This window comes from Lepisma saccharinum, chromosome 20 (assembly GCF_977018435.1).
Source record: "Lepisma saccharinum chromosome 20, izLepSacc3.1, whole genome shotgun sequence".
In the NCBI taxonomy this organism is placed as follows: domain Eukaryota; kingdom Metazoa; phylum Arthropoda; class Insecta; order Zygentoma; family Lepismatidae; genus Lepisma; species Lepisma saccharinum.
The window spans coordinates 27,587,810-27,600,009 of NC_139248.1; the positions used below are offsets into that span (position 1 = coordinate 27,587,810).

The following is a 12,200-nucleotide window of genomic DNA, read 5'->3' on the forward strand; positions in this document are numbered from 1 at the left end:
ACACTGACTTCATTGCTTATTTTTACTTCGCATTTCTGCAACTTTTGACTAATCGCGAAGATGAGAATGAGTGATATTATGATGTAACTGAAGAAGAGACACTCACAGAGAACACTCATACCCAGGCCGGAATTCGAACCCGGGACTTTCGTCGTAGCACGCTGTGCTAATCACTCCGCTATTGGACACTGTAAAATGAAGATTTCGATACATATATACAGGGTGGCCCAAAAGTCAGTTTCCCCTGAGAGAATTGATTGATTGATTGATTTGGTGTTTTAAGTCCACTTTATGCACAGTAAGGCTAATCGGGACTGGACCTACAGTTTAAAGTGGGATCCGAACCACTACGTGCCTCCACCGGGTATCGAACCCGGGACCCCTTGATTACAAGGCGAGGACGCTACCACTGCGCCATCAGGGAGGCCCCTCCCCTGAGAGAAACTGTATATGTAATTCTAAGAATTAAATTTACGTTATCTATGTAGAGACTTCTGAATCGCGAGCATCTGGTGGTGGTAGTAGGAACTAACGAAAGCAAGTATGCAGGAGGCTGTTGTTCTCTCCTAGGGGAATCTGACTTTTGGGCAACCCTGTATTTATATTAGAGCTGAGGCGATACCACTTTGAACCGATACTGATGTTGATTCTCTTACCGATTCCGAGCGATACTTGAAAATTGCCATAAATAAAACTTGTGCAAAATATATATTGGTGTGTAAATTTTATTCTCCAATTATATGCATCAATTTACCAAGAAATTTGCTCTAGAATATTCAACAATTATATAATAGATATTATGTAATCACCAAGTTTAGTTTTTTGTCAAAATTTGTGCAAAATAAAAATAAAGTTAGATTAATTAGACTCCGGCATTTTTTGCAGACCCCGTGCAATAACAATAAGTCTGAAAAGTATCGGTTGGTATCGGTAGAAGAATTCCAAACGATATTTTCCGATACCGGCTCAGCACTAACATAAGCATTTCTAGATTAAGTTAATTGCCGCGATGAGGATTCAAGGTTTGAAACTAGAACTTGATATTACGTAGGCTAGGCACCATATCTAACTGGTGTTTTTTTCTACGGCTTTCCGTCACCCGCACTCAAAACATGCCGCCACACTTCAATATTGGACGAAAGGGCATAAATTAGTTTGGAGCTACTAAGCTGTAAGTCTTGGACATCAAGGAATTATTTGTGCCTAGACTTGGTTTTGCAGTCTAACGGAGTTCTGGCGCCTGGGAATGCAACCGGGATAATCCCCTGTAGGAATTGCGTTGCGTCGTCCATATGTGTTTGGCATTGTCCCTTCATCCCCATCGTCGCGAATAGCTAAAAGTAGCAGATAAGCTACCGAAAATAACCAAATTCAATCAGTAAATGTTCATTGTCACGATGAAGCTGGAGAGGTATAAAGAAACGATTGGCCCAAGAAATCAAAGAGAGAATACCCACCTATTGTCCTATAATAAGTAAGAGGCTAAGGTACGCTACTCTGCGATCATTCGAACAATGTAAATGTACTGTTCAGATTATATCTTATAAACATTAATTTGTTGATAGTAAGGGATTGTGTTTTCTCTTTATGTTTGGAGCGTGCTGTAAAATGTTTATGGTGCTTTACGTCCAGGAATAAATAGTGTAAGACAGTGTGCGAATTAACAGAGGGATACCGTGGAAACCCCCCCGACAAAAGAAAATTATTTTCATCCCTGCCAGAGATGTTTTTATCCCCCTCAAAGGAAATGAAATTGACAGTATGCTATTTCTTAAGTATGTAACAAACATAACTGAAATATCATTCGTGTCGATTAATGTTCCGATCACCAAAATCCGATCACCAAAATATTTCGATGACGAAACGTATGCAGCCATGTGAATTAATGTACGACACAATTCTTACAACTGATCAACCTCACCGAACGTGTATTAGAAATGTTTGTCAAGTTTTTGGTGTTACTACTTCGATAGTTCTTTTTGTGTACAAGTTTGGGTTTTCTTCGAATGTGAATATAGTGTTTCTAAATTACGTCTAGGCCTCCGAGATGGCGCAGTGGTAGCGTCGTTGCCTTGTAATCAAGGGGTCCCGGGTTCGATATCCGGTGGAGGCACATAGTGGTTCGGATTTCACTTTCAACTGTAGGTCCAGTCTCGATTAGCCTTACTGTGCATAAAGTGGACTTAAACACCAACTCAATCAATAAAATACGTCTAAATGTTATCAAAAGGATAATGATTTAGATTAGAACTAAGTTCTAAGGTACTTAGGATCGCGTAGTTAACTGACTGGTAACATATATAAACATTTACATATCCCCCTCCCCCAAAAAACTACATCAGAAAATGAAATCACAAAAACGCTACTGAGTGTGCACCCCACCCCCTAAGGCAAAAAGCTTAATACGCACAGTGGTGTAAGAGAACGTGGTGCATATTTTAAAAATCAACTTTACACCTTAACTATAATCTACATATGTGTGGATACTAGAGATGGACGATATCGGAAATTTGATATCGCGATATATCGTCAAGAAAATATCGATATTTTTTCCGTATCGTGATATCGGCGATATATCGCCAAATAATCGTGACGATATATCGCCGACACGATATATATCGCCAAAATATCATGACGATATATCGTCTAGTTGATATCGCCAGGACGATACTTTTTTCAATATAGCGATATGCCGTCTGGGCATATCGCCCACCTGAAATCACCTACCCCAGGAATCGGACCGGTCTTGCTTTTCTCTCTCCCTCTCTCTCGTCCCCTCCCCCCCTGGTTGCAAATCTGACCTGTGTTCTTTGTGAGCCTCCCTACCATATGATACACTTTCCCCTTGCCTGCGATAATTTGGCTTCAAAATTCCCCGTTCCTGGGAAAATTACATGCTGGGAAAAATTGGTTTCCAACATTGACCAAGACTGTTGAGGAAGTTCAGAGGGTTTTTTCCCCCCGCAATATGCAACCCTGTTCTCTCTCCTGTTAGAGTTTGGCTCCACAATTCCCCGATCCTGGGGAAATTACATGCTGGGAAAAATTGGTTTGCAACATTGATCGGAGCCCTGTCAATCTTGCCCGCCACCCCCGTGGAGTTGACCGCCGGCGCTGGGCCAGCCGTCTCGCGAATTCAAAGAAAGCGGGCAATGTTTCCAACTCCTCTAAGAAATCAGGTTCATCTTATTGAAATGAACATTTTCTGATAATTTTTTTTCTGTATTTTATTCACTCAGTCTGGGCTTCGCAGATAGCCTAGGTAGCCCCGAATATACGCCTCTGGTCTGGTAAGCTGATGCTTATAATTGGAGTGGAGTATTCACCCACTAATATTGATCAATATTTGGAATAATTTTTAATTGTTACAACTTTGAAGCATCGGTATTGGCAGCCAGCGGGAATCTGTATGTGTATCGGTTTCAAGTGTATCCTCAGCCCTACGTATATGTGAAAAGAAATATAGCATATAAAAGTCGTACACCGCATATTCCTTTCTTTGAGTACCGTGAAAACCACCCTCCAGAGAGATTTAAGCAGCGATTACTTTAGATATGCCTTCTCGAGCGTGGCAAATCGTTGCATAAAAAGAAACGTGTTCGTGGTTTCCCCGTCTGTCAACAACACGTTCCTAAATCCGCCGCAAGATGTCTCCAGCAGCCTCTCTCCCACTCTCATCCTTGCCTGGACCAGTTTTCTCCAACTTGTCTTCTTCGACCTTCTTCTAAATTCCATTAAGTTGGACTGCATTATGCATGAAGCTCCGTGTTCTCCCCCGGGGAAACCTTGCAAAGATTTGATCCAGAAAATATTATCTCTCTCACGTGGTTACTTTGCTTCCACGCACGTCTTCCCCGGGGTCATGTGACCCTTCTGGAGAGAGAGAGGAATACCTTGCCTTTGACCACAGAAAGAAGCATTGTAGGCAGATACTGAACTCAAGTAGCAAACCATCTTCGCGATGATTTACTGTCCCATCCGCGAGAAGTCTGACACCAGTCACCGCTGAGAGGCGCCACTCACACTTTTTTGATTTCACCTCTACCTTGGTAAAAAGGAACATCTTGCAAGAGTTTGTGGTTTGGCTAGGTAACCGATGTAACTGGCACCGTGCTGTGTGCTCAACTCGAATCTTGTCGTTTCTTTTAATTGGTTGAGTTTTCTTGTATTCGTTTCCTTATTGGACAAAGTACCAAGTCGTGCCATAAGTTCTGTCCCCCATAACACAAAATGTTGTAGTACACTAAATCCTTTATTGCCAAGTGTACATTAGGGACACAGGAACTAAACAAAACATAGTCTATTCAAAGTGGCCGCCTTTGGCCTGCACATACATCTTCATTCGTTGAGGCCACGCGTCAATCACGGCACGCACCACATCTTGGGGTATGGAAGCGGTTGCTTTCACTAAATCGGCCTTAAGCGACTCAATATTGCGGTGAGATTTCTTGCAGGCCTTCTCCTCTAAGTAGTCCCAAAGGCGGTAGTCCAGTGGGTTGAGATCCGGGCTTACAGAGGGCCAATCCTCTGCGGCTATGAAGTTGGGAACATTGTTGGCCAACCATTGCTGGTTCATCTTCGCCGTGTGTGCCGGCGCGGAGTCTTGCTGGAATGTCCAGTCTTCACCAGAAAAGAGAGTGTGATTCAATGGTTCAACTACCTTCTCCAAAACATCGTTCTGGTAATTTGCAGCCTTGGTCTTGACTCCCTGTTCGCAAAAGTGCAGCTGGGTGACACCGTCGTACGACACGCCCCACCAAACCATGACTGAAGCTGGGTGGTGGCCTCGTTCGACCCTAGGAAGTTTATCGGCAGCTTCCCGAGAACTGTGGGCATAAATGCTGTCATTTTGCCGGTTGAATTTTTCTTGTACGGTGAAATTTTTTTCATCGGTGAAAAGGATTCGCCTGTGTTTCCCGTCCGCGTACCGCTGGAGTAACCTCTTGGCTCTTGTGGTTCGTATCTTCTTCAGAGCAGGTGTCAGCAGTTGTCCTGTGGTAAGGCACAAGTTTAAGGTCCTCTTTGATTATGCGGGACAGCGTCCTCTTCGGTATATCCATCTCCCGTGCCATAAGTTTCTGTTTTCGAAGAGGATTTCGACGAATTCGAGCAGCTACAACTTTCACAGCTGCTGGCGTCCGTGAAGTGCGCGGACGACCACTTCTAGCTCTGTCATCGATAGAGGAGATGTCGTTGAACCGGTTGATGCACCGATTCACAAATTTTTGCGTAATTTGTAATGGCTTTAGAAGATTGAAAATCTCCACCGGTGACTTGTTGCACTGCGATCACAGCGATCCGATTCTCCTTGCTGCCCCGCTCCATGTTAACTGGACAAGTGAACGCCACAAACTAGGGACTGGTTTACGATACAGGATGCGCACGACCTATTGTAAACACAGCTGGTCGCGGGCGTCAGTCGAATGGGCCGTGTGGAGCTCGTGCACTTAGGGACAGAACTTATGGCATATTGCTGTATGCATCCACAACTAGATGAACATTGACGATGGCGTGGCTTGAAGAGATTCGAACCTGTGGACCCTGTTCAGATTTTCATTTTGGCGAAAATTGTCATTGCTTTGCAATTTGAAGGAGACGTGAGAAGGGTGTTAACGTTGACTGGACTCACAGCTAGCATAATCCTCTCTGGGACTTATGTTGTTTACTGTCCAGGGGCGCCGACTTGTCAAAATTATTTGGAGGGGCTCTGATCACTGAAATAAATTAATGAATGACTCACTCCCTCCCTTTTTTAAGTTTTGGCCTCAGTGATCGGAATCTCATAAAAGCCCATGAATTCCTCAAAAATATCAAAATGTTTATTCACAGTTCTATTGCAGAATATTAATTGTCCACGGATAGATATGTCACAAGTTTCGTCAACCATAATCGCAAAATATTCCCGACTTTTAATATCTGCTACCACGGAGCGCAAAACAGATCTCCCTAATATATCAATGATCTCGTTCTGAATGTCATGTGAGAGCCATTTGTAGCCCGAACGTCCCATCCACTACCCTAGTTCATGCACATCGTCTTCTGAAACTCTTTTTAGTAAAAATTTTAACAATACTCATAATTACATACTTAGTATATACTAATAAGTCATGTGTTTTGCTGTCTCTGGTCATAGCCCTCCCCAAAATTGATGGTTTAGCGGACTCAGCCCCCCCCCCCCCAATTGATGGTCTAGAACATTTCAAATGTGTATTTAAAGTTAAGTTCAGGTGGCACAATTCAGAATAAACTTTACAAGAGAAGCAAAATAATACATTATATCCTCTAAAGCAAAATTATTTGGGGCTCTGCCCCCACATCGTTAACGTTGGGGGGGGAGGGGAGGGGCGGCTCGAGCCCTCCCAAGCCCCATGGAGTCGGCGCCTATGGTACTGTCCATGTGTGTTGTAATTGCTCCTTCATACATTTAATCTTATCACATTCCATCCCCATTCGCGATTAGCCAAAAGTGGCAGAAAAGCGACACTAATGAACAAAAATACAATACCCACTAGAAACTGTTGGTCCAGTCCCGATTAACCTATTTCAGCATGAAGATGTTTTAATGCAAACGTTGCCTCGTGATAACCAAGTTTTAGGATGTGAAATTTGTGGACCATCCCGTGTTCGAAAGTTCGTACCTTCGGCGTGAAGATCTTAGTGGATTCTCCACTATGACAGAGTAAGGGAGAATTCACACACAAGCGACACGTGTCACGTGAGAACGAGCCAATCAGCAGCAACGTTTCACACCGTAGCGGCAAGACAGGCAGCAGAAGCCTGCGTTCGATTGGAGTGACACGTGTTGTCTGTCGCTTGTCGCTTCGGTGTGAACTCCCTTAAGGTTTGTAAACACACAGTAAATGTTTGATGGCCATATTCAATTCTTGGACTTTCCGGATGTCGCACCAACGCTGTAAAATTACGTGCGACCTGATAGCGATAAATAAGTGAGATGTCTTATAGGCACGTCAACAGTGTAAGAAGTTTGTGTTGCATATGTCAGTAAAGCTTTATAAAAACCAGTCTCCTCAATGTTTGATAGCCCGTAATTCACTTTTGGTCTGTCCGGACGTTGCATCAACACGAGATTACCGACCTGGTAAGTGAAATGTCCGATAGGTGCGTCAACATCGTATGAAATTTCACTTGCATATCTCGACTACTGGCACTTGCCACTTGTTGATGGACTCTTTCCTCAAGCCTTCCCTTTCTATGCACTTTTGTTTTTTTACAAGACTTATCGGTCAGCGTGCGTGACTCCTTGCGTTACGCTTGTCAAGCGCGAGTGTGCGTCTCCTCTTGCGGTTTGCCAAGTCATCCGTAACTGGAATGCAAGGGTGTGTTTTGGAAGTCACGTTTTCTATAAGCCTGTTCTGCTTGCTTCTGCATTACAGCTCGTTGCGTACAAGGGGTTTTGCAGAGGTTTTTGTTTCGTAATACACCGAAATACAGATAACCCATATTCAGTATTACACAGCTACCCAAAATTCGCTGCTTAAATCCATATCCCGTGAATTGTCGAGCCCAGCATAATCTACCAGATTCTTTAAAACCAAGACTATTTTTACCAAATACTCAAATCCATAGTTAGCTAATTATTTGTTAGATAAATCCAATATTCTGTACCCACAGGTCAGTCTAATCCAGGATCAGCAATCTCAAATTTTAAATAAGATTACAAAAATCTAATATCAAATCCAATATGAGCTACTCGAATTTATATCCAAGATTAGCTACGTGAATCTCAAATTCAGAATTAATTCGAGTGGGAAATAAAGAAGCACGTATTCGATGCTCCTAAACAGAACTATTGTAGCTATTAGAGTTTCAAATTCAGTATTAGCTATTCAGTTTTTAAATTTAGTATTAGGTATTCGGTTTTGAATTCAGCATTAGCTATTCGGATTTTAAATTCAGTATTAGTTATTCAGATTTTAAATTTAGTATTAGGTTTCGGTTTTGAATTCAGCATTAGCTATTCGGATTTTAAATTCAGTATTAGCTATTCAGATTTTAAATTTAGTGTTAGGTATTCGGTTTTGAATTCAGCACTAGCTAATCAGATTTTAAGCTGAGCATTAGTTGTTCGGATTTTATGCCGAGCATTAGCTGTTCGGATTTTAAGCTGAGCATTAGCTATTCGGATTTTAAGCTGAGCATTAGCTATTCGGATTTTAAGCTGAGCATTAGCTATTCGGATTTTAAGCTGAGCATTAGCTATTCGGATGTTAAGCTGAGCATTAGCTATTGGGGATTTTAAGCTGAGAATTAGTTATTGGGGATTTTAAGCTGAGAATTAGCTATTCGGATTTTAAGCTGAGAATTAGCTATTCGGATTTTAAGCTGAGAATTAGCTATTGGGGATTTTAAGCTGAGAATTAGCTATTCGGATTTTAAGCTGAGCATTAGGTATTCGGATTTTAAGCTGAGCATTAGGTATTCGGATTTTAAGCTGAGCATTAGGTATTCGGATTTTAAGCTGAGCATTAGGTATTCGGATTTTAAGCTGAGCATTAGCTATTCGAATTTTAAGCTGAGCATTAGCTATTCGAATTTTAAGCTGAGCATTAGCTATTCGAATTTAAAATTGAGCATCACCTATTCGGATTTTAAATTCATCATTGCCTTTTGGGATTTTAAATCTATCATTAGATTTTCGGAATTGAAATTGAGCATTAGCTATTCAGATTTTTAATTTGACATTAGCTATTCTATTGGGATTTTAAAATCAGCATTAGCTATTGTGATCTTAAATTGAGCATTACCTGTTCGATTGATATCTGATTAAATTTCAGTTTTGTTTTTCCAACTTGAAGGGATTCCCCGATGACGTAGTGGTAACGCCGTCTCCTTGTAATCAGGGTGTCCCGGGTTCGATCCCGTTGAAGGCACATATCACACTGGTTCAGATCCCACTTTAATCTGTAGGCCCAGTCCCGATTAGCCCATCTGAGCATAACAGTGAACTCTAAACAAAACATGTTCTTTTATCCGAACCTGAAGTTCAGATTTTATGCTGTATGCTAATATGTTTGTCATTTTTTTCTAATTTCAAATCGGTGGAGGAGATTAGATATGAGTAATATAAATTCATTTTCCCTGAAGGGAAAGACTGAACATTCCACTGCAGTATACGGTCCACTTCTTTAGTATCTATTTCTTCCACAAGGGGGCGTTCGTTCTATCTTCCCGCATTCTTTAATAGCTGCAGTCCCATTGGCCTTTCTTTCCCGCCTCTTCCTGTTACAATCCAATGAAACAGAATTTTTAAGATTATTTTTTTCTTTTCTCTATTAAGTGCTGTGGAAATGCTGAGGGCAGTTTTTGATCAATAAACCTCCCCCGGTTCCAATTTCTTTCCCCCTTCTCCGTTTTTCTCTGCTGTCTCTCTCTCTCGTACCTCGCGAGAGGGAGCCAGCAGAATGCCGCAACCACGGATCACGTAACCATGGCAACAGCAGCAGCCGGTCAGGGTTGGCAGGTGCTGCTGTTTTATCGGTACGCGACGATAATGTCGTTTGCTTTGCGGTAAACGTTTCACCGCGAAAATTATGCCTTGGGAAGGATGCTTACTTACTATTCCGGATTCTATTACGGCCAAAGTGTCCATGTTGACATTGGCGTAGCCATGCATTATTAGCGTGTCTCAGTATAAAGTCGGCTTCAATAAAGTTATGGATTTGCGAGGAGAACGAGCCGAAAGAAGCATCCACCCACCCTTATCCAATTTTCGAATCCAGTATACACGAAAAAGAATAATCTTTGGGATGCACGTGCAGTCACTTCTGATCTGAGCCACTGCGAAAGTCTTTCCATCCTGTGCCTGCGAACTGAGGCCATTGTCAAACTCCCTCCTCCATTCGTATACTTGCTGGTGTGGCAAGTATGCATAGAGATGTTGAATTTTCATATGCCGGAGAGTTTCTGTACATTTTAGGCTTCCAGAGGGCAAGAAATCACTGGTGATGGTGTGGGGAGGAGGCGCCATCTTTATAATGACAAAAATGGCGTTTTGAAGCTCAGGTGATCACTGTTGCAGCCTTGAGATCGTTTAGTAAATAACAGCAATACTTCGTATAAATTTGAGTTTTATTCAGTCTGTATTTTTTGTGGAAGCTTTAAAGTTTTGACTCTCCCTCGTACATACAGAAAGTAAACTATTTACAAAATAATAACTGTAATACAATAGCCAATTGCTTTGGGCATCTCGGCTATTATATCTTCTGTATATGTAAAAATGGAAGTATGTGTGTGGGTGTGTGTGTGTGTGTATGTTTGTTTGTTCCGGCACAACTCTCGAACGCCTGGAGCAATTTCAACCAAACTTGGTACACGTATCACCTGCAATCTGGAAAGAATACTTTAGGGGTAAGACACCCCTGGCACCCCTAGGGGTGGGGTGGGAAGGGGTGACATGTAAAATTAATAGAAAACCACCGATATTAAATTCCGCACAAACGGACATCCGTGACTCTATGCAATCCGCACAACGATAGTGTTTCTCGGGTTGTCTAACATTCAGGCTGTGTTGCGAATGGAATCTATAGTGGTAGAGCAGCCACAGGCTGAACTTCGCCCATGAATAAAGAATTTCTAATTTGAATTTCTAATTCTAATGCGGTCTAATACAAGATTGGGATAAATAAATACCCGGGCAACGTCGGGCTTTCAGCTAGTATATAATATAAAATGCATGTGTAGTAAGAAGTGTATTGCTATTTATTTAACGTGGATATTTTAGGAATAGGCTTCATTGCCTCTACGGTTCTTTCTTGGGAGCGACCTGGTGGTTAGTTTCAATTATACCTGACAAATTTCCCTCACTTTAAATATTTCCCTTTCAACTTGATAACTCAAAACTGGAAATCCTGTTTCGCCTAAAATGGCTGACAGGTATCAAATTAGATCGTCTTTGCTGATAACCCATTAGGAGGACTGTTTCAATATTCGTACTCGTTTCGAAGAATTGAAACACGGAAATGTGAGCCTTATGCGAAGACAGTACCGCGTGCCCTCAAACTTTTATAGAAGGGGTTGGCGAGTAATTTCATCCGGCGATTTCTCAACTGGTCGCCTGGCAACCTTGATCCAAACTCCGGCGATCAGGTCGAGATCTATCGAGGAGAAAGAGCGCTTTTGAGTCGCCCTCTGCGGTCACATCTTTCCGTTCCGGTTTCCGCGGATGAACAGTATTTCCGAATTTCCTCCGTAACCTCAAGATATGAAGAAGTTACCCCCTAGAGGAGAGGGCTTGCACTGGGAGGACGGTGACTTTAGATAGGGGGCGTGGCATGTGAGGTATCGACCTCCCGGAATCTCCACGGGGCTGAGTGGGGGAGTAGGGGGAGGGCCACTACGCCGGAGGCATGTGTGCGTGTGTGTAGTACGCGAGTGCGGAAATGTCGTGTGTTCAATCCCCGATGATCCTTCTTGCGAATTGTGGAGATGTGACGCTCTGCACTGTGATGCATACTAGGTAGAGAGAGTGCTGGGACATGTGTGTGAATTGTGGCAGCCCACTGTTCAGTGTGGGTATATATTTTTCAAGAACGGTCCTTCCAGATACACTCTTATGTAGTTTATGTGGTCAGCATTATTCACTGTAGCCTAATGACTATGGTGCAGACTAAGTGGAGAGTGTGTTGGACATGTGTGTGATTAGTGTAATCCCACGATTCGCAGTAGCTCCATTGTGGGTACATATTTTTCAAGAATGGTGCTCCCAGATATATTCTTACGTAGTATCTGGTGTCAGCAAAGGATTTCTTCGCTGAACCCTACTGAGTGGGGCACAGACTGGGTAGTGGTGTGTGATTAGTGGACGCCTACCGTTCCCACATACTTTGACCACAATTTACTCTGAGAATGTTCTTTCTCTAGTAACTCTAGCGCTTGTTTTTAAGTAGCAGTCCCCTAGATACATTCCTAGCTAGTTTCTAGGGTCAGCGTCAGATCTCTGTCCACAAGAAGCCTAAGTCCAGATTAGTGAACCAGTACCACCGTCCAAACAGGCCTAAGTTCAAGACATTGGTGGTTCTAAACGTCCCGTACTAACGTCAGAGACCGCTTGGTTCTGCAGTGAACGTAAAAATGTTATGATGTGGTGCGACCGCGGTGGGTACCGAGATGTTCTTTGGCGCCCGTGACCCCTGACAGGGGGGGAGGAGGGGAGATATGAGTCGCTGGTGCACCTGCAATCG

At 42.7% G+C, this 12,200-nt stretch overlaps 1 protein-coding gene across 11 annotated transcripts in view; it reads left to right on the top strand.

Moving 5' to 3' along the window:
• by (focal adhesion protein tensin) overlaps positions 1–12,200 on the top strand; it is an 826,913-nt gene that overhangs the window by 515,064 nt on the left and 299,649 nt on the right. The gene's annotated exons all lie outside the window — the stretch shown is intronic.